Here is a 23,980-nt window from a genome sequence, read left to right as displayed (position 1 = left end):
AAGGAAAAGGAAAACAAGAAAAGGAAATTTGAAGGGAATGAAGGTCAGTCGCAACCAGGGAAGTTTCTAAATTTTAAAAAGGGCAAGTTTCAGCCAAGAAGGAATTTTAATTTCAAGAGACAAAATGCAAGCGACGGAAGCCAGGGCAACCGTCCAGTTAATGCGAATCAGCCAAATCAGTTGAGATTAACTTTTCCAGATTGTCAAGTATGTGGGAAGAAGCATGGGGGAGTTTGTAATAAGTTGAATGTAGTTTGTTTCAAGTGCAATCAGAAAGGGCACTATTCAAGGGAGTGCCGAAATCAGCAAGCAAGAGAGCCAGCAAATAAGGATCAGTCTATCCGGAATCCAGCTGTGAAGGTTCCAACCATTGGATTTACGTGCTTTAAATGTGGAAAGCCCGAACATATAGTCAAGGATTGCAAGACACCAGCCCCAGTCAGTAATGCATTGAGGATTATGGGATCTACCCCAGCAGTAAATGAGACTCCGAGGGCTAGAATTTTTGACATGTCTGTGAAGGATACTATCCAGGATACGGATGTCGTGGCAGGTACGCTTAATGTGAATTCTTTATGTGCCAAAGTGTTAATAGATTCGGGAGCAACTCGATCATTTATTTCACAAGATTTTCTTAGTAAGTTGAATTGCCCAGTTGAAATTTAAATGAAATAATGACTGTGGAATTGGCAAATTAAGAACGAATATCTGTTAATCAAGTTTATGGGAATTGTGAGATTGAGATTTCTGGTAGTAAGTTTTGTATAGATTTGATACCATTTAAGTTAGGAGAATTTGACGTTATCTTAGGAATGGATTGGTTATCTAAGCACGATGCCCAGATAGATTGTCAAAATAAGAAGGTAATGGTGATTGACAGAAATCAGGAGCCAGCGAAACTTGAAGATATTCCAGTAGTGAATGAATTTCCAGACGTGTTTCCCGACGAGTTACCAGGACTTCCTCCAGATAGAGAAATTGAGTTTGCAATCGATTTGGCATCTGGAACAGAACCGGTATCCAAGGCCCCGTATAGAATGCGCCCGTTGAGATGAAAGAGCTAGCGAAGCAATTGCAAGATCTGTTAGATAAAGGAGTAATCAGACCCAGTGTGTCCCTGTGGGGTGCACCGGTATTATTTATTAAGAAGAAAGATGGAAGCATGAGACTGTGCATTGACTATAGGGAACTCAACAAGCTTACAATCAAGAACAAGTATCCGTTACCCAGAATTGATGATTTGTTTGATCAACTGAAGGGAGCCAAGTACTTCTCCAAGATTGATTTAAGATCGGGATATCATCAACTGAAGATTAAGCCAGAAGATATATCGAAGACAGCTTTCAGAACAAGGTATGGACATTACGAATTTTTAGTGATGTCTTTTGGATTGACCAATGCCCCGGCAGTGTTTATGGACCTGATGAATAGAATTTTCAAGGAGTATCTGGACAAGTTCGTTATTGTGTTTATAGACGATATTTTAATTTATTCAACAACGGAAGGGGATCATGCGAAACATCTGAGAATAGCTTTGGAGATTTTAAGGAAAAAGAAGTTATATGCTAAATTCTCGAAGTGTGAGTTTTGGCTACAGGAAGTTCAGTTCTTAGGACACATAGTCAGTAATGAAGGGATCAAAGTGGACCCATCAAAGATCGAGGCAATTACAAACTGGGAAAGACCGAGAACACCCACCGAGGTAAGAAGTTTCTTGGGATAAGCAGGATATTATCGTCGATTCGTTCAAAATTTTCAAGGATTGCAATACCATTGACAAAGCTTATACGGAAGAATGAAAAGTTTATATGGAACGACAAGTGCGAAGAAAGTTTTCAGAAATTGAAGCAACGATTAATCACAGCACCTGTTTTGTCACTTCCAGACGATCAAGGGAATTTCATAATTTATAGCGATGCTTCTCAGAAAGGACTAGGATGTGTTCTAATACAGCACGATAAGGTGATTGCGTATGCGTCAAGGTAATTGAAACTACACGAACAGAAATATCCTACTCATGATTTGGAGCTAGCAGCCATAGTTTTTGCTTTAAAGATTTGGAGACATTATTTGTATGGAGAAAAGTGTGATATTTACACATATCACAAAAGCTTAAAGTACATATTCACTCAGAAGGAGCTTAATATGAGGCAAAGAAGATGGTTAGAATTGATCAAGGATTACGACTGCTCGATTAATTATCATCCCGGTAAAGTGAACTTTGTAGCAGACGCGTTAAGTCGGAAGGAAAAGTTAAATTTGTTATCAGTACCCGAAGAGATATATAAAGAATTTCAGAAACTGGAATTGGAGATTAGGGTTTGCAAGCCTGATGAAGCAAAAATGTACAGTATGACTTTTCAGCCGGAGTTGTTAGAGAAAATAAAGAAGTGTCAGGAAAATGTAATGGATCAAGATATAAATCGTTTGGTAGGTGAAGAATTGTGGACGCAAAAGGACGATCAAGGTATTCTTAGGTTTTCTTCAAGAATTTGGATTCCACCGGTGACGGAACTGAAGAATGAAATTTTACAGGAAGCACATAATTCAAGGTATTCAATCCATCCAGGGAGTACCAAAATGTACAGAGATTTAAAAGAGAATTATTGGTGGCCAGACATGAAGAGGGAAATTGCGGAATGGGTCAGCAGATGTTATACATGTCAGAGAGTTAAAGTAGAGCATCAGAGACCAAGTGGATTGCTACAGCCATTGGAGATTCCAGAATGGAAGTGGGAACATATTGCCATGGATTTCATAGTTGGATTACCAAGGACAAAGGCTAATCATGATGCCATTTGGGTTATAGTGGATAGACTTACCAAGTCAGCTCATTTTCTGCCTATAAATGAAAGATTTTCACTCGACAAGTTGGTCCATATGTACCTGAAGGAAATTGTAGTTCGTCGTGGAGTTCCTGTGTCTATCGTATCTGATCGAGATCCAAGATTTAATTCAAGATTTTGGAAAAGTTTTCAAGAATGTTTGGGAACAAGATTGAATATGAGTACAGCTTACCACCCACAGACGGACAGCCAAAGTGAAAGAACGATTCAAACAATCGAGGACATGTTACGTGTTTGTGCTATTGATTTCAAAGAAAGTTGGGACGAGCATTTACCTCTCGTAGAGTTTGCTTATAATAACAGTTATCACGCCAGTATTGGGATGCCACCCTATAAAGCCCTTTATGGATGCATGTGTAGATCTCCAGTGTATTGGGACGAAGTAGGAGAACGCAAAATACTTGGACCTGAATTGGTGCAGCAGACAAAGAAAGTTGTTGAAGTAATCCAAAAAAGATTGATAGCAACACAAGACCGTCAAAGGAAATATGCAAACCATTCAAGGAAAGACATGGAATTTGAAGAAGGAAGCTTGGTATTACTGAAAGTATCACCGTGGAAAGGACTAACGATATTTGGAAAGAAAGGAAAGCTAAGCCCAAGATATGTCGGACCTTTTGAGATTCTAAAGCGCGTTGGCAAAGTAGCTTACGAGTTGGCGTTACCTCCGCACATGGAGCACATTCACAATGTTTTTCACGTATCGATGCTTAAGAAGTATAATCCAGACTCCAGACATGTAATAGAATATGAGCCAATAGAGCTTTAGGCAAATTTATCATATGTAGAGAGTCTGATAGAGATTTTAGAGGAAAGAGAAAAGGTATTAAGAAATAAAGTGGTAAAGCTAGTAAGAGTATTTTGGAGAAACCCAAAGGTTGAAGAGTCAACCTGGGAATTGGAAAGTAATATGAGAGAAAACTACCCTCATTTGTTTTCTTAAGAGATTCTGAGGACAGAATCCTTTTAAGGGGGGAAGGATGTAATATCTGGGATATATCGTGTAAGTATTTTTGCTAATAAATAATTAATATATGTGTTCAGTATCTGTTCTGTGAATTAATTGTTAAGTGTAATATATGTTTGGATATTTAAAAATATTTTTAATTGAGTATTTTAATTTTTATATGTCCAAAATAAAATATAGATAATTGTCATATCTTCCTAATTATTTTTATGTTGATTTATGAATTTATAAGGATCATATGAAATTTATAAAATCTTTTTCCGGGTACTTAAAATCTATTTTATAAAAATGGGAACCAACCGACGTCATCCATTGTTACGTTTTTGGAACCCGAAACTCTTCCGGGAACTCCTTCCTAACCTAATTGTAATATTCCGAGCATATTCCATGTTTCGACTTTTTCGATCCGGCGTACGGTTTGTCCTGCGCGGGTCCCAGCGCAACATTTTCGATACAATATTCGTTTCGGTAAATCAATAAAACTCGTATTTTCGATAAACGGGAGCTTTTTATTAAACTATCCCAATTATCACCTCGTAGTACGTGTAACCAGGCGCTGAGACCTAGACCGCAGTACAAATTGTACTGATTTGGATAATTATCCCAAAAACCGATACCGTTTGGATCTGTTTTTATAAATAAACGTACCATTTTATATCCGGAATGATCCAACGGGATACTATTTTTCCGTAAATATAAAAAGCCTTTTCCCGTATTTTATTTCGTATCCAAATCATTTGCAGACAGTTAATTATATAATTTTCCAGAGAAAAATCTTATATTCATATAATCTTCCAAGAATTAAACAACAAAACGAAGGTGTTATTCATCTCTGTTTTCAAATCTCGAGTACTCAATCCAAAGGTCTTGAGGTGTTCTATCAGATTCTGTGTTCCAAATCACTGCAGAAATTAAGGTTTATTTTCTGAAAATTTATTTATTTTCGAATTATTTTTATTAAAAATATGAATTTTTGTTCGGATGATTGTTTGTATGATTTGATGATTGCATGTTGTATAGCTTGTTTTCCTAATGATTTTCATATGTCATACGTCTGATTTGGAGTTCAATAACATGCTCAAAAGTGGGTTTAATTTTCGAATTTTGAAATTAGGGTTTATAACCCGTATAAATGTTCTTAATTGAAATTTGGGGGTTTCTTATTTCGGGATAGATAGATGTTGTGGTATAGTGGGTTGTGTTCTCTGTGAAATTTGCAATCTATTCGTATAAGTTTCACAAATCAATGAGGTCTGTAGAGAAGAGAGTTGTCATTTGAAGTTTACGTCGATTTCGCCGGAAACCGACGAACTTCTCGGCCAAATTTCGGCCAATTCAGGGACTGTTAGGTCGATTTGATGGCATGGTTATGTTCCTGGTGATTTGTAGATTTGATCTGGAGGTGGTGGTGGCCTGAGCATCCCTGGATCGTCTTCTCCGGCGAGACAGGGCATTTTCCGGCGACCCCCTGTAAAATTACTGATTGATATCTGGACTTTTGGGGACGATGCAGTTTGGTCCCTGAAATTTCCAGAGTTTGCAAATTTAGGATTCCTGTTTTAAAAATATTCAAAAATCATATTTCCTATTTATTTTTATTATAAAAATTCGATTTTAATTTCTGAAAATTCCAAAAATTATTATTTTAATTCTAAAAATTATTTTTAATTCAAAAATAAATCTGAATTAGTTAGTTAATTAATTTCAGTTAATTTTTAATTGATTAATTGGTCAATTAATTCAGAAATTAATTGATTAATTGATTTAATTAATTATTAATTGATTTTAATTAATTATTAATTGATTTTAATTAATTATTTAATTGGATTTAAATATTTAAAAATGATTTAAAAATTTCGAGAAATAGTTTCGAGCTTTACAATATTATTTTAAAATTGTTTCTAAGGCTCGATAATTATTATAAAATTGTTTCAAAGCCAGAATTGGCCAACCGAACCCTGTTTATTATCCCGAAATTGATCCAACGACCCGTTTTAGTTCCGAAAAATATTTTAAAAATCATTTTAAATATCCGAAAGCCTATTTATGACCCGAGACTTCCTTATAAATGATATATCAGTGATTATGTAACGTGTTATGTGTTATATGTGACTTGTTGGTTAACTGTCGGTGTATATATTCAATGTTTACTTGTTTATCGGATAACTTTCAATCCGTTAATCGCATTTGGATGAAACGAAGGGTAGATAGAAGTATGTGTCGAATAGAATCGTATGAGTTAAATATTGATACATGCTTATGATATGTGAGCAGAAGAGGCAAGGCATAGGAAAGGGAAACAGATAGTCAAGGAGTAAGACAGTGGTGATTGAGAGCAAGTGCAGTGTAATAAGCTAGTACCAGGCAAGTATTCTGAACTTTCTCGAGATATTGTAGTGATTGATATTCCTGTTTTATATTACAAGTGCTTTGAAGCACTGAACCCTAAACCTTGATTCCAGTTATTGATCTTGAGCCGTAAACCTGATTCTTTCTAGACCATTGATTATTGTATACCCAAATACGAACCTCAAATATACGATACTACTCCGCAAATACATACAAACTAAATATTAAACACTGAACCAGATTGCTTACACATTCAAACCATTGTATCTTATGCTTTGAAAGACCAAATCCTTGGGAACCCTGAAATGTTGATTCCTTTGTTATCCAATTCTTTCATTACCTAACAGCCAAGCTTTGGAAATGCCATATTGATCTTTATACAGATTGAAACCATTTTCATTATTGAACGCCCAATGTTGTTAATGATCCTGTTTATTATTTATTACTGCTTATCTGTTATTATGGTAGAATTGGATTGTTTTTTTTTTAATTGTGGACCAGATACGTGGTCAGACCATATAATGGTCAAGTTAGGCCAATGTGTGCCTTGGATCCAATAGTTAGAGTAGTGATGTATGCTTTGCTCGGGGTTAGTGCGTGACTGATCAGCAGCCTAACCTTGGTTTTTAAAATGAAAATATAATATCCAATTCTAAATCATAATCCATTGTTCACTTGATATCATAACCATATTTACCTTATGATCATTATTCTCAGTTTTGTCATTGTGACTTGCTGAGCTAGTTAGCTCATTTGTGCGATATTATTTATATTCTTTTCCAGTTAAGAAGGAACCGGTTGGTACCGAGGATCCCCAGTCCAGCGCGAGAGCTAGGGGTTCAGGTTGATCGAGCTAAGCTAGTAGGCTTCTTTTGGAATAATTTAAGTTTGTAAAAGTTTGTAATAATGTTTAATACTCAGCTCTGAGTTAGATAGTTGGGATTTGAACGGTTTGTAATATAAGTAAGTGTGGTTGGCTTGTGTGCATACTTTAACCTGTTGCAGTCCGTGGTAGTTGGTAAGTAGGGTCACTGCATATTATTATTATCTTTATTATTGTTATAAGTAGGTTATAAATAAGGTGTATGTGTGTGGACCCCAAACTTCTGACCCGGGTTTGGAGGGCGCCACACACAGAGTCAAGACTGTTATAAAAAATGTTTCTTACCTTTGCATCCTTCAACACATCAACCTTTTCTTCTGATGTCCACTCATTCTTCTCTTTCAACCTTTTCTTCCGGTGTCCACTCATTCTTCTCATTAAGTTAGGATTTGACCGCTTTATCGACGTTAAGCTCGCGATTCAATTTTCGTTTTTGATTTAAATTACTAATCACTAACTAATCATCATACCATTATGTCACTACATAATCCTCTCAAAAACACCAATTTATTGAGGTCACAACATTAGCCTTAGCATCAAACTAACTAACATTCAAGAAATTAACATATCAACTATCAAAATTATGTTTATAACCAAGATCCATGCTTTTCTTGAAACTTAAACCTTAAATAAAGTTTGGGTAAAGATATCTACCTTTCTTGGTAGCTTAGGAGGTTCTCTCCTTCATGTATGATGTTTGGTGAGGCTTGGATGTGCTTAAGAATCCTAGATCTTTCCACGAATATCAAGAAATCAAGAAAAGTCACTATTTGGCACTATTCATCATCACTTTCATGAATTTATTTAACCATCCAAACTTTAATGAAATGATATGAAAAACTTATCTTACCTTATTTTGATATTAAGAAATCTTGGGAATTAATTATAGCATTTATCCATGGCTAGAAGTTGAAGGTTGAATTTTGGTTCTTCTTTTTCTTTGAAAAAGACAAATAGCTTCAATGGGAGAGAGAAGAGAGAAATGTTGCTTGCTTGGTTAATTCTTGTGTAAGTATTAGTTGTTTGTGTATATAATATTATATATTAAAATATTTGATATCTTCTAGCATTGCCAATTTTCAAGGCTTAAACTATATCCAAGTACTACAACTACATGCTTGGTTACTATTCTCCTTAGCTAGGTTACTATGCTCTTTGGTTGATCACTATTTGATTACTAATTCTTGGTTTCATTCTTAATAATTATTTTGCATGGCTTGCATGAGAAGTTTCATGGGCTTGATAAATTAAGTTATTCGCCTAAGTATTCTCTTGGTCGCTTATTCATTTTTGTGATAAATCTTCGTAAGCGATTCGCGGGGTAAATCCATATCTTATAAGTCCTTTATGCTTTGAAACCTTATACTTGGGTTTTAATTTCTATAATTCTACATTTATGATTGTAATGTGATTCTCGTATTCCTTGATGGTTCGTTAGACAAGGTCATTTTTCAAAGTTTATTTTCTTTGAAAACTAATGGCTTTTACATACACTCATTTGGTACGTATAATCATAATATCGACTCGGAAACTAAATTTTCCATGCATACCATAGTGTGGGCTAAAATGTTTTCCCCGATCATCAGGATTACTATTCATCGAATGTTTTACAAAGTCCCAAAATTTTAGGTTATTACAGTCTTCCCCTCTAAAAAGGATTCCATCCAGGAATCAAATTAAAAACAGGTGGGGATATCTGTCCTTCATTGCGTTCTCTAGTTTCCATGTTGACTATTTGACATTCTGGTTTCTTCACAAGATTCTGACTAGTTTGACATTCTTGTTCCTCAGCACTTGTTCCTTCTAATCCATTACTCTCACTGGTTTCTCAACTTAGGTCGGTCCGGTTGCAAGTCTACCTGTTCATACTCTAACACGTGTCGCACATCGGCGTGGTATTTTCTTAGCATTGACATATGGAACACATTGTACACTTATTGCAAATTAGGAGGTAAGGCGAGCTCGTAAGATGGGTCCTATCCTCCTCAGGATTTCAATTGGTCCAATGAATCTGGGACTTAGTTTTCCTTTCTTTCTAAATCTCATCACTCCTTTCCACGAAGATACTTTCAACAACACTGAATCTCCCACTTCATACTCCCTATCTTTCCTGGTCCAGTCGACGTACTTGTTCAGTATGTCTTAAGCCACTACCAGTCTCTTCCTGATGAGTCTTACCGTTTCTCCGGTCTGCTGGACCATCTTGGGCCCTAGAATCTTATGTTGTTGTTATTCCCTAACAATACAACAAGAATTATAGAAGGGGGGTTGAATGTAATTCTAGCTACATTTTCAAATTTAAAGAAAGTTCTAACTTGATAAATATAGCAGTGTTTGATTAGAAATGATGCGGCATAAAAGAGTGATAGAAATCAAAATACTAAGTAATAAAAACAAAAGTTTGTAAAACTTTCTGGTGGATTTGAAAGTATCCACCATATATATATATATATCAAATTCAGAACTCTGTGAAGCTTTGAATAGCTCACAGCTGCTTACAAGTTTGAACAACTAAACTACAGAGAAATGCTTACAGAATATAGCTTGATATGTTTCTCTGAAAATAGGCTTGCTTAGTTCAATGTTTTACTTGCTACACTTGGTCTATATATCACCAAGTTTACATGGAAATAAGACAAGATAATAAAACAAAACATATCTAGTCTAATTCCATGCTGCTTCACTACTCTATTCCAGCATCTTTGAATATCTTCACAATTGCATGGAAATGGTAATGCTTCTATGTTCTCAAATTCCTGCTTAACAGGCTGCCACATTCCTTTAGCAAACACCCAACGCATGTGACTGTGTTGTCAATATCAACGGCTATTTGAATTTGATCATCCGTCGGGACTATGCTTGTCATCCGTCGGGAGCTTTGTTGATCATCCGTCGGGAGTCTTGTAGATCATCCGTCGGGAGTCTATTTGCCACTTGACTATATTTCACTTACACGGAATTATAAGACATCTCATATTTTCAATTAATCAACCTATTCTGCATATTAATCTAGTAGTCAACATGATTTACAGAACCTTAAGAAATCTACTTGACTAATACATGTTGTTTGCATAAATGTGCTACAATTCTTATTTGTTACATAAGCTACTCACTTGATGGATGTCAATTTGTCATCCGTCGAGACTATAAAGTTCATCCATCGGGACTATATTTGATTATCCATCGAGTGCTACAAATTTCACTAAGTTAAATCTACTAAGTTATTTTGTTTAACTTATCATCAAGTTCACTGTTAGTTGCAGTGGCCTTTGGAGTTTTTGCAGATGTGCAATCCATTAGATCAAACTTCTTTAAAAGATCATAAATATATTTAGTTTGACTAATGAATATTCCATCACTAACTTGCTTAACTTGTAAACCAAGAAAGTAAGTTAGTTCTCCCATCATGCTTATTTCATACTTACTTTGCATTAATTTGGCAAAATTTTTACAAAGATTTTCATCTGTAGAGCCAAATATAATATCATCTACATAAATTTAAACAAGTATACTAGAGCCATTAACATTTCTAAAGAATAAAGTTTTATCAACAGTACCTCTTGTGAAGTGATTTTCCAATAGAAACTTTGATAAAGTGTCATACCAGGCTCTAGGAGCTTGCTTCAATCCATAAAGTGCTTTCAAAAGATAGTAGACATATTATGGAAAATTTGGATCTTCAAAACCAGGAGGCTGACTAACATAGACTTCTTCCTCCAAATCAGAAAGGCACTTTTGACATCCATTTGATAGACCTAGAAATTGGCATGATATGCATAGGCTAGGAAGATTCTGATGGCTTCAAGTCTTGCAACAGGAGCAAAAGTTTCATCAAAATATATTCCTTCTTGTTGACAGTAGCCCTTAGCAACCAATCTAGCTTTATTCCTGACCACTATGCCATTTTCAGTCATCTTGTTTCTGAATACCCATTTGGTGTCAATTGCATCCTTTCCTTTAGGTTTGGGTACTAGCTTTCATACCTTGTTTCTTTCAAATTGGTTTAGCTCCTCCTGCATAGATAAAATCCAATCAGGATCCAATAAAGCTTCTTCTACCTTCTTTGGTTCTTCCTTAGAAAGGAAGCTGCTATATAGACATTCTTTTTGAGTTTCTTTCCTTGTTTGAACTCTAGAAGATGCATCACCAATGATTAGCTCAAAAGGGTGATCTTTAGTCCATTTTCTTTGTTGAGGTAGAATAGCTCTAGATGAAGAGGCCTCATTGTTGTCTTGATGTGTGACTGAGTTTGATTATGAGAAACTCCCCCTGATTTTGTGAATCTTTGATTTGAGAAAGGGATACTTTCTATAGGTGGTCTGTTCTGACTCTCAGCTTCTCTTATTGTTCAGACAGATGATGCACTTTGTATCTCGACAGATGAAGCAGATTGTCTCCCGGCGGATAAGGCAGATTGTCTCCCAACGGATGAAGCATTTTGTAACTTAACAGATGTTGAATTTTGTGCTTAATTAGTTGTAAATTTTTCTGCGTTATCCTTAGTCACTGTTTATTGGTCACTTTCATCATCATAGTCATTACTAACCATCTCCACATCATTAAACTTGAGGCTTTCATGGAAATCTCCATCTTGTAGTCCTTAAATCTTTTTATCATCAAACACAACATGTACTGATTCCATAACAATGTTGGTTCTTAGATTGTAGACTCTATATGCTTTTCCCACAGCATATCCAACAAAAATTCCTTCATCTACTTTAGCATCAAACTTTCCATGTTGATCAGTTTAATTCCTTAAGATATAACATTTGTAGCCAAAGACATGAAGAAAATTTAGAGTTGGATTCCTGTTTTAGAACAATTGGTTGGGTGTCATGCACTTTGCTTGATTAAATAAGAAATATTCTGAGTGTAGCAGGCAGTATTCACAGATTCAGCCCAAAAATATGTTGGCAACTTTAATTCTTCAAGCATTGTCCTTCCAGCTTCAATAAGAGATCTGTTCTTTCTCCTACTCTATTTTGTTGTGGAGTTTTTGCTGCAGAAAACTCATGCATAATCCCATTCTCTTCACAAAATGATCTCATCACAGAATTCTTGAACTCAATTCCATTGTCACTCCTGATTCTTCTTACTTTAAAGTCAGGATGATTGTTGACTTGCCTTATGTGATTGATGATGATTTCACTAGCTTCATCTTTGGACTTTAGAAAATACGTCCAAGAGAACTTTGAGAATTCAACAACAATTACTAGGCAAAATCTTTTTCTTGAGATGGACAACACATTGACTGGTCCAAACAAATCCATGTAAAACAATTGCAAAGGTTCTTCAATTGTTGAATCAAGCTTCTTTCTGAATGATGATTTAATCTACTTTCCTTTCTGGAAGGCATCACATAATCCATCCTTAGTAAACTCCACTTGAGGAATACCTTTAACCAGTTCTTTCTTGACAAGCTCATTCATGGTCTTGAAGTTTAGATGGGACAACTTCTTGTGTCATAGCCAACTTTCATCTTAACTTGTTTTGCTGAGAAAATAAGTGACTGATTCTGCATTAGATGAGTTGAAATCAGCTAAGTACACATTTGTTTTTCTCACTCTAATGAAAACCACTTTATTGCTCCTTTTGTTTGTCACAACACAGGCTTCTGAATTGAAGGTAACTGAGTTTCCCTTATCACAAAGCTTGCTGATACTCAACAAATTATGCTTGAGACCATCCACTAGGGCAACTTCTTTAATGATGATATCATCTTTCTGAATGATGCTTTGATTTGTTTTCCCTTTTGGCAAGCATCACACAGTCCATCCTTAGAAAACTCCACTTGAGGAATACCTCTAACCAGTTCTTTCTTTACAATCGCAGTCATGGTCTTGAAGTTTAGATGGGATAGCATCTTGTGCCATAGCCAACTTTCATCTTGACTTGTTTTACTGAGAAGACAAGTAACAGATTCTGCATTTGATGAGTTGAAGTTAGCTAGGTACACATTTTCTTTTCTCACTCCAGTGAGAACCACTTTGTTGCTCCTCTTGTTTGTCACAACACATGCTTCTGTATTGAAGGTTACTTAATCGCCTTTATCACAAAGTTGGCTGATACTCAACAAATTGTGCTTGAGACCATCCACTAAGAGAACCTCCTCAATGATGACATTGTCTTTGAAATCAAGCCATATCCCACAGTATAACCCTTGTTGTCATCTCCAAAAGTAATACTTGGGCCATCTCTTTCCTTAAACTCTGTGAGCAGGGTAGAATCTCCAGTCATGTGTCTTGAACAGCCATTATCCAAGTACCACAGATTCTTTCTGTTTCCCTGCACACATCAAAATCAAATCAAGTTGATTTTGGTACCCAAGTTTCCTTGGGTCCTGCCTTGTTAGTTTTCTTCTTTGGTTTCTTAGGTTTGATCTCATTTGATTTGGGAATATCTGATTCATCCTTAGTCATCTGAGTTGGACCTTTGAAACCAGTCATTAAAATAGAATTATCATGCACATTTTGATTACCATGAAAAGGCATCCTATTTGCAAACATGTTATTCCAGAAAGACTTGCTAAATGGCATTTGAGGCATAATAAATGTAGCATAATAAGGATTAGGTGCAAATGGCATATTATCAAATTATGCATTCACATTATGAGTAGACACAGCATTCATAGGCATCGTAGGCATGGCAGTCATGTTGGGAAAAGAAGAGGGTTCAGACATGGAAGTAGGCATAGAAAGTTTGCAATTAACAGACAAGTGATTAAGACTACCACACTTAACACAGATTTTTCGTGGAGCATATTTATCAGGTGTGTAGTTGTTATGTTTATTAATTCCTACTTTCCCATTTCTATTTTTTTCTTTTTAGCTTCTGTTTTAACCTCTATCTTTTCTAATCTGTCATTCAATTGCTAGATAGACAAATGACCAACATTAACTTTCCTTTCCTTCCTGACTTGACTTGATTCTCCTTGAATAAAGTTCTTAGAAACTGATCCATATTTCTCATTTAACTTAGCTAGCTTAGCTTTGCTAACTGGTTTACTTACAGCCGACGGATGTGGCTCCTTCTCACTCGACGGATAATCCTTTTGATTATCCGACGGATGATTTTCATCATTCGTCGAGTCTGCATCTGTCAACAAACCTTCAACCAAATTGGACTCAAGCTTCTCTTCACTCTTCTTCCAGGCTGCATCACAAAAGGACTCAATACCTTGAACTTTAGTGATTTGAGCATGAACATCTCTGGATGATTTCTATGCCTAAATCACTTCCTGATCTCATTCAAGCTGCTTCTTTAAAATCTCTTATTTCTTCAAGGACTCATTTAATTCATCCTTAGCAATCTTACACTCAATTCTCAATTTCTCAAATTCAATAAACTGAGACGCTAGCACATTATTCCTCTCACTTAAAAACAAATTGTTTTATTTAATTTTAGCATTTTCCTTAGTAAGAGACTTAAGTGTAACACGCAGGTGATATAATTCTATAGACATGTCATTTATTGCATCATTACACTCAGCTTTAGATAAATGTGCTAGGTTAGTGGAGATTACCTGATTGCTTGAAGAACTTGTTTCTATTTCATTAGATTTAGCCATTAGGGCTAGATTGCATAGTTTGTTTCTTCATCTTCATCCAATCCGTCTGCAGCCCAATCATTCTCCTGTGTGATGAAAGCCCTTTCCTTTTTTTTGAGAAACTCAAAGTATTTATGTTTATAATCAATAGGCTCAAACTTCTTTTTGTTGGAATCAGACTTTCTACATTCACTAGCAAAATGACCCGCTAAGCCACATTTGAAACACTTGAATTTTGACTTATCAACCATGTTTCTGTTTGGATTTGCTGCTCCAAAATTCTTCTTGAATTTGAGCTTGGCAAATCTTCTGGATAAGAATGCTAGATGTTCATCAATATCATCCATGTCATCTTGGCTTAATTGATCTTCATTATCAATAATCAGCCCTTTACCTTTGCTTTCACAGACCTTTGATGTAGACTCAATAGCTTCTACCTTCATCTCTTTCTCCTTCTCTAACTCAGCAACCAGAGCTATGGACCCTCCTTTCTTCCTTCCTTTCTCCATCCTCTCATCTTGTTCTATTTCAAGCTCATAGGTTTTCAGGATGTCATACAGTCTCATTAAGGTGAACTCCTTCTAATCCTGTGAATTTCTCAATGAGACTGTCATTGGCTTCCACTCCTTTGGAAGAGATCTAAGGAACTTGAGGTTAGAGTCTTTTGTTTGATAGACTCTTCCATGAAACTTCAGAGCATTTAGTAGCTTTTGAAATCTACTAAAAGTATTAGTGAGAGACTCACTTTCTTCATAATGGAAATGCTCATATTGCTGAATCAGTAACTGCATCTTGTTCTCCCTTACTTGCTCAGTACCATCATAAATAATCTGGGTCGTGTCCCGAACCTCTTTGGCTGTTTTACAGTTAATGATGTTATCAAACATATCACCATCAACTCCATTGAATAATATATTCATGTCCTTCTTGTCCTTCCTCACTTGTTCAATATTAGGGTCTGACCATTCTTGCCTAGGTTTTAGAACATATGGTTTATTGCCAGTTACAGCTCTCATTGGTACATGAGGACCTCTCTCTATGCAGTCCACATAGGCCTCATCTTGATAAAGAAGATGTAGGTGCATCTTCACCTTCCAATGATGATAGTTATCTTTGTCCATAAATGGAATCTTCACTCCAACATCCTTTTTGTTCATCTTGTTATTTGTTGTGATCTTTATACTCTTTGTTCTTCAAGAGCTTGCTTTGATACCAATTATTATTCCCTAACAATACAAAAAGAATTACAGAAGGGGGGTTGAATGTAATTCTGCCTACTTTTTCTAATTTAAAGAAAGTTTTAACTTGATAAATATAGCAGTGTTTGATTAGAAATGGTGCGGAATAAAAGAGTGATAGAAATCAAAACACTAAGTAATAAAAACAAAAGCTTTTAAAACTTTATAGTGGATTTGAAAGTATCCACCAGAGATATATATTATATATATAATATATATATCAAATTGAGAATTCTATGAAGCTTTGAATAGCTCACAGCTGCTTACAAGTTTGAACAACTAAACTACAAAGAAATGCTTACAGAATATAGCTTGATATGTTTCTCTAAAAAAAGGCTTGCTTATTTTAATATTCTACTTGCTACACTTGGTTTATATATCACCAAGTTTACATGGCAATAAGACAAGATAATAAAACAAAACATATCTAGTCTAATTCCATGCTGCTTCACTACTCTATTCCAGCATCTTTGAATATCTTCACAATTGCATGGAAATGGTAATGCTTCTTTGTTCTCAAATTCCTACTTAACAGGCTGCCATATTCTTTTTGCAAACACCCAACGCATGTGACTATGTTATCACTGTTAACAGCTATTTGAATTTGATCATCCATCGGGACTATGCTTGTCATCCGTTTGGAGCTTTGTTGATCATCCGTTGGGAGTCTTGTAGATCATCTGTCGAGACTCTATTTTCCACTTGACTCTATTTCACTTATACAGAATTAGAAGACATCTCATATTTACAATTAATAAACCTATTCTATATATCAATCTTGTTCTCAACATGAATTACAGAACCATAAGCAATCTACTTGACAAATACATGTTATTTGCATAAATGTGCTACAGTTCTTATTTATTACATAAGCTACTCACTCGATGGATGTCAATTTGTCATCCTTCGGGACTACAAAGTTCATTCGCCGGGACTATATTTGATTATCCGTCGAGTGCTACAAATTTCACTAAGTTAAATCTACTAAGGTGTTTTATTTAACTTATCATCAGGTTCACAACATATTCCTAACAGTTCTCCAACTTCATCTCAGCATAAGGGAGAGCGGCATTTTCTTCCGTAAAGAGCTTCGTACGGGGGCATTTCAATGCTATCATGATAGCTATTGTTGAAGGCAAACTCAATCAGGGGTAAGTGGTCATTCTAATTACCTTTAAAGTCAATGGCACAGACCCTTAGCATATCCTCTATGGTCTGGATGGTCCTTTCACTTTGCCCGTCCGTTTGGGGGTGATAAGATAGACTCATGTTCAGTCTGGTGCCTACGCATTCTTGAAAACTTCTCCAAAATCTGGAGTTAAACCTTGGATCCCTATCTGACAGTATGGCAACTGGAACTCCGTGCCTTACCATGATCTCATTTAGGTAAATATCCACTAGCTTGTCTACGATGTATCTTTCATTAATTGGCAGGAAGTGAGCGGACTTGGTCATCCTATATTTGATAACCCATATGGCATTGTGATTTATTTTAGTCCTTGGTAGGCCTGTCACAAAATCCATGTCTATATGCTCCAATTTCCATTATGGAATTTCCAAGGGCCATAATAGTCCACCCGGTCGCTGATGTTCAGCCTTTACCCTCTGACAAGTCAAGCACTTGTTGACCCACTCTGCTACATCTCTCTTCATATTTGGCCACGAATAATATTCCTTCAGGTCGCGGTATATTTTTGTACTTCTGAGGTGGATGAAATACCTGAAGTTGTGTCCTTCGTGCAACAGCTCGTCTTTTAGTTCTTGCACATTCGGAACCCAAATTCGGGATGCATACCTCATGATCCCTCTATCATCCTTCTCGCATCTAATCTCTTAATCGGTCAATGTTTTTTTCCTCATTCATTTTCTTCTCCTGACGCATTCATATTTCCTCGGCTAGTTCCGGTACTAACTTGATTTTAAATAGTCCTTCGGATCCCTTACCGGTTATCCTTACTTCGATCTCTATCTTTTCAAATTCCTTAACCAACTCCTGAGATGTCATTATCATTTTAAGTCTCTCTTTCCTACTGAGGGTGTCAGCCACCAAATTGGCTTTACCCGGGTGGTACAGGATTTCAAAATCATAGTCCTTAATCAGCTCTAACCATCTTCTCTGTCTCATGTTTAATTCTTTCTGGGTGAAAATATATTTGAGGTTCTTATGGTCTGTGTAATTATCGCACTTTTCCCCATACAGGTAGTGCTTCCGGATTTTCAGAGCAAATACTATGGCCGTTAACTCTAGATCATGGGTAGGGTATCCTATCTAATATTTCTTCAACTGCTGAGAGGCATACACAATCACTTTCTCGTGCTGCATAAGCACACGTCCTAATCCCTTTTGCGAGGCATCACTGTATATCACAAACTCTCCCTTTCCATCGAGAAGAGCGAGTACTAGTACCGACACCATCCTCCTTTTCAGTTCCTGAAAGCTCTCTTCACATTTTTACGTCCATACAAACTTTTCCGTCTTTCGTGTAATCTTAGTCAATGGGCTGGCTATCATGGAAAATCTTGCACAAATTTCTGGTAGTATCCTGCTAAGCCCACAAAACTCCTGACCTCGGTTGGGGTAGTGAGTATTTCCCAATTGGATATCACCTCTATCTTAGCGGGGTCGACTAGAAATCCTTCGTTACTCACCACATGCCCTAAAAACTGAACTTCCTTTAACCAAAACTTACATTTTGAGAACTTGACATACAACTTCTCATTCCTCAAATATTCCACGTGTTCTTGCTCTATATTTGAGTAGATTAGAATATCATATATGAAGACTATGACATATATGTCTAGGTATTTCTTGAACACTTTGTTCATCAAATCCATAAAGGCTTCGGGTGAATTGGTTAATCCAAATGACATGACTAAGAACTCATAATGTCCATACCTAGTGCGAAAGGCAGTCTTGGGTATATCTTCAGTCTTGATTTTCAATTGGTGACATCATGTCCTCAGGTCTATTTTGGAAAAGTGCACAGCACCCTGAAGCTGGTCGAATAGGTCATCAATCCTAGAGAGAGGGTACCTATTTTTATGGTCAGTTTGTCCAAATATTGATATTTTATGTATAGCCTTATGCTACCATCTTTCTTCTGTACAAACAGCACTGGTGCACCCCAGGGTGACACACTTGGTCTTATCATCCCGTTGTCTAACAATTCTTGTAGTTGAGAAGCTAGGTCCTTCATCTCAAATAGGGCTAGCCTATATGGGGCCTTAGATACTGGTTTCATTCCCGGTGCTAATTCTATAGCAAAATGTATCTCTCTGTTAGGTGGAAACCCTGGTAAGTCCTTCGGAAAAACATCCTTGAATTCTTTTACTACGGGTATGTCACGTTTGTTAGGGACTTCCATCTTAGTGTCCATTACATAGGCAAAATATGTCTCATTACCTTTCTCTAACAATCTCTTAGTCTGGACCATAGTTAGAAATTTTTGGGTCTGTCATTGACCTTTAAACATTATCTCCTTCTCATCTTGCACTTTTATTTTCTTTCTCTCACAATCTATCTATGCTCTGTTACTAGATAGCTAGTCTATTCCTAGGATCACATCGAATTCTCCTAACGCAAATGGGATTAAGTCAACCTCAAAGACTTTCCCTTCTAGTTTCAACTCGCATCTAGAATGTATTTGATTAACATGAATGATCTCTCGGTTCTCTATTTTTACTTGTAATACTTCACGTAAAGGTACAACATTATGATTTTTTTTCTTAGCAAAATTTTGAGATATAAATGACTTGGTCGCTCCAAAATCAAATAAGACATTTGCAAATTCGGGATTTAACATAAGGGTACTTTCTATCACATCAATATTCTGGATAGCATCCGGGATAGTCATGTTAAAAGTCCTAGCAGTTGGGGGCCGTTGGAAGTAGCTCTGCTCATTCCTGAGGCCGATGGCCTTGTTGTGGGGCAATCCTTCCTTACGTGCCTTTTCTTTCCATACTGGAAATATGTCATTCTTGGTTGTGGGCAACTTGGGGCAAGGTGTCCTAGTTGGTTGCATTTGAAGCACTTCAGAGGGGCTCATTCCTGGACACACACTCCGAGGTGTCTCTTTCCACATGTTCGACACTTTGGTATAGGGGCGCGGGGTTGACTGTGAAATGTCGCTCTAGATTGTTCACCACCCTGGCCGACACTCTCACTTGGGGCATTTACAATCCCAGGGCCTCTCGTAGGTTGGGACACTACTCCCCTGAAAAACCTGCTCGGAAGGCTCCTATTCTCGGTTCCTCCTCCTTGACTTTCTATCTTCTTTTTTCTACTTTCCTTCTCTTTCAAACTCTGCTCACTGCCTGCTTCAACAATCGAGGCTATCTACACTTGGGTGGTATAATTTGTCGGATGTAACATCGCTACTCGGTTCAGAATCCATTATTTCAGCCCAAGCTGAAACCTTCGCACCTTCTTCTCTTCCATATTCACAAATTCTGGTACAAACCGCGAAAACTCAGTAAACTTTTCCTCGTATCCGCCATTGTCATTTTATCCTATTTCAACTCTAGAAACTTGATCTCCATCTGAGTCTCCATAAACCTAGGAAAGTACTTGTCTAAGAACAACCGCGTGAATCCATCACATGGAATCACAGCATCAGTCTCAAGGTTACGCTTGGACTCCCACCAATAGTTAGCTTCCCTTTCAGCATGTAGGAGGCAAAGATGGTCTTGTGTCACTCTTCGACACCTAGTATTGCAAAATACTTCTCTATCTCCTTAAGCCAGGCTCGTGCCCCCATGGGGTCGTCAGATCCTAGAAACTTCGGGGGTTTGAGGGACTTAAATACCCTGAAGGCAGTAGCAGCAGTTTGTTGAGTAGCATGTGAAGGTGGTGGAAAGGTTTATTGGTTCAGATTTGCCCTCAGAAGATCCATAAATTCATTCATGGGGTTTCCCCCTTGGTGGGTATCCTCAGCCTCTTCTTCCATATATTCTTCTTCATCGAATTCATTAAAATTTAAGTCCTCTTCACTTTCCTCATTCACAACATAGTCAGGTTCGTCCTGCCTTTGATCAATAGATTCTGCGGGCTGAGCCCTAGTTCCTCTTCTACGGGGTGGCATCGTTTAGATAATTAAAATGATGTTAATATAGTTGCATAAATTTATACTTTGATTAATTCATTTGTACGTACGCATGCACTTAAATATTTTGCATGCTTTTATCGAGGGTGCAATAATAAAGTAAGATGATTTCTTAATAACTGATAGATAATATATAATAAGGTCTCCGAGACTATATCTTGGGGACAATCATTTTCATCCAAATCCAGGTCTCCTAGACTATATCTTGGGGACAATCACTTCCATCCAAATCCATACATATTTCTGAATACAATTTACCAACTACATAATCCATGAATACTTAATACAAATACATAAGTCGCCGTCGGGCACCTTGGAGGGCTAGGAATGTTATCTACTATCAGCTATCCTAAAAAATGGTGACAAGTCACCCAGCCCTTACAAGGTCCATATAGAGCTACTACTCCCCTCAATTCGAGTCACTGCGCGTGAGGTCTCGAACCCTCCTCATCGCTCCAGCCAGCATCAACTCAGCATCGACTACCGGAATGTATCCTCCTATCACAGTCATCCTCATATGTACCCAAGTATGGAGCTCAATTCCGTCAATATCTCGGCACGCTATGGTCGGGGAAGCAACCCTAAAGTCCCCGGGGTACCCAATTCTAGTAGCTCTTTCGGTGGACAATGTATGTCGTAGCTCAACAATGCGGGCAGATGTCACGGTGATCTCAGCATTCATCTGAGCCACAATCCAGTCATGCACTTTCACATGGATAGTCGCTGAGGGTGGCAGGGGAGAGTCCGGTTCACTGGAGGATATGTCATGGATCTTGTAAGTCTATGCCTCGATCTCATCATCCTCGTCCTCATCAACGGAGGGTAAGGGGCTCAGTATCCCTGGGTGAGGGGTAGGAGGGCGAACAGTCGGGAAAGGGTACATCTTTATTTCTGTCCAGTCGACGCCATCGTCCTTGGGCTCCTCGACATCATCTGCTATGAGGGTAGGGAAGTCAGTCTCATCCTCCGGGGTATCCTCGGTAGGGTCATCCTCTGAGTCATTAATAGGTAGGTCCTCCGACTCGAGAGTAGGGTCACGCTCAAATGTCATAACGTCCTCAACAGGGTCAACCTTCCCCATAGGCTCCACTGGTACCTGACATAATAGGCAAGGTGTTATTAACTTAGAGTCGGAATTCCCTTGAGGGTAATATTGTCAAGACTACACCATGCAGTCCGACGATGAACTTGATTTAAGTTAAAATTGATTATTATAATTCTTATGTCTACATATTTTATCTTCTATCGTTTCTAAGACTTGATAACCTAAGGCTCTGATACCATTTCTCTGATGCCCCTAATCCGGGGTCAGGGATTTAAGAGGCCACGCCATCTTGAATCTTGTTTAAACACTTATCTTGCACAATATTATATAAATACTCACATATCTACAACCCCACACTTATCAACACACACACGCAAACTTACTTTTTATTTTCATGGAAACGAACAATGCATTACTAGAGTTATTAAATCCGCAAGGTGATAGTTATTACAGACCAAAAGTAATTAAGTCTTACCACGGGTGTAATCTTTTTTTACGGTTAGACGGGAGGCCAAATATATGTTTTTTATTACTACCTTACATAAGTCATACTTATATATAAGTCGGACTAAAAATAACTGAAACCCAATCAAGTTTATGCGGTCTACCTGTGGCACTGCACCAAATAATCTACGGAAAAGTTGGCCATTTCCTACTCGTTTCCGGGCTGTGAGTTTTGTGGCCGGAATCTTGGTTCACTGTTGTGTTGTGTCATTTTAAGAAAACAAGTGTGAGTTATAATGCCCAATATAATAATGTGCAGTATGAAAAGGCTGTATAAATTATTCATATTTGATTCCGTATATGGATATATGTATGTTTAAAGTAATTTTTCCTTGCTGATACACACCTCTTTTCAAAACAATTCTTTGATTGACTTATTAGTCTATAAATACCTTAATGGTAAACCCGGCACCTAGGCTTGGGTTACGGCATTTCATTTCAATTCCAATTGGAAGAATAGGACATTCACTGGAGCCCCCAAAATATGATGATCATTCGTATAACGGTAATTATTTATTATTCTCGACATGTAGAAGGATGCCTTCCATACATTCTGTTGTCACCCTTGCCGCATTCGGGCATATTATATGTGGCCCATACATCTAGGCTTTCCACATAGTTCACATATTTACATGTGGCACACCAGTAGTCGCTCCAGTACATAAAGTACTAGACTCTACCCCTCCTTGTCCTTTAAAAAATCTTATTATAATTCCAGAACTCGAATTATATTGAAGCTCCTCAAGCGTTTTACTTGTTGATAGACACAAATCATCTCATTTATGTATAAATGTACTTCCAAAAAATTTCGGAGGAAGTACTAAGATATAGTGAGTTGACCGTTGTCAACAGATAAATAAATGAAGGGGAGTTTCTTTTGATAATATAGTCAAAATATTTAAAGTACGTCGAGATAATCTTTTTCCACGATCCGAAAGTATTAGAATAATTTTCTGGATTTCAGAAAATATTTAAAATAGGTTTTATGATTTTTAAATCATATTAAATGATTAAATAAATATTTAATAATTAAATTATAATTATTAAATAACTGAACCTCGAATAATTCTATTTTGAAAATAATATTTGAAATAATATTCCTCAACTAATTTAATGTTTAAGACTTTAAACTGATTTATAATAATATTAAGTAATTGAATTTGATAAAAAAATAATCGTTAGAGAATTCTTCTCCTATTTAAATGAATATCTGAAATAATATTCATTGTTCGAGTAATTAAATATAGTTGAGGGAATAATCTTTAGAAATCATTTTAAATAAATTCGAGGTAATTTAATATTTCTCAAGAGGACATCGAGTCCCTTTGAATAAAATAATTACGGACTTTTAATTGTCCAAAACATCTCTGGGATGAATCCCGGGACCCTCGGTCTTATAACTTATACATCGTGCTATTCAATAGCTTAAATATAATCTATGATATATGTATCGCAAACTCAATCATTATCGATACGTAAAAACTCGTATTTTTACTATCA

The sequence above is a fragment of the Apium graveolens genome, chromosome 8, assembly GCF_009905375.1.
Source record: "Apium graveolens cultivar Ventura chromosome 8, ASM990537v1, whole genome shotgun sequence".
NCBI lineage: Eukaryota > Viridiplantae > Streptophyta > Magnoliopsida > Apiales > Apiaceae > Apium > Apium graveolens.
The sequence above is the reverse complement of the archived record's forward strand: the minus strand, read 5'-3'. Positions refer to the sequence as shown.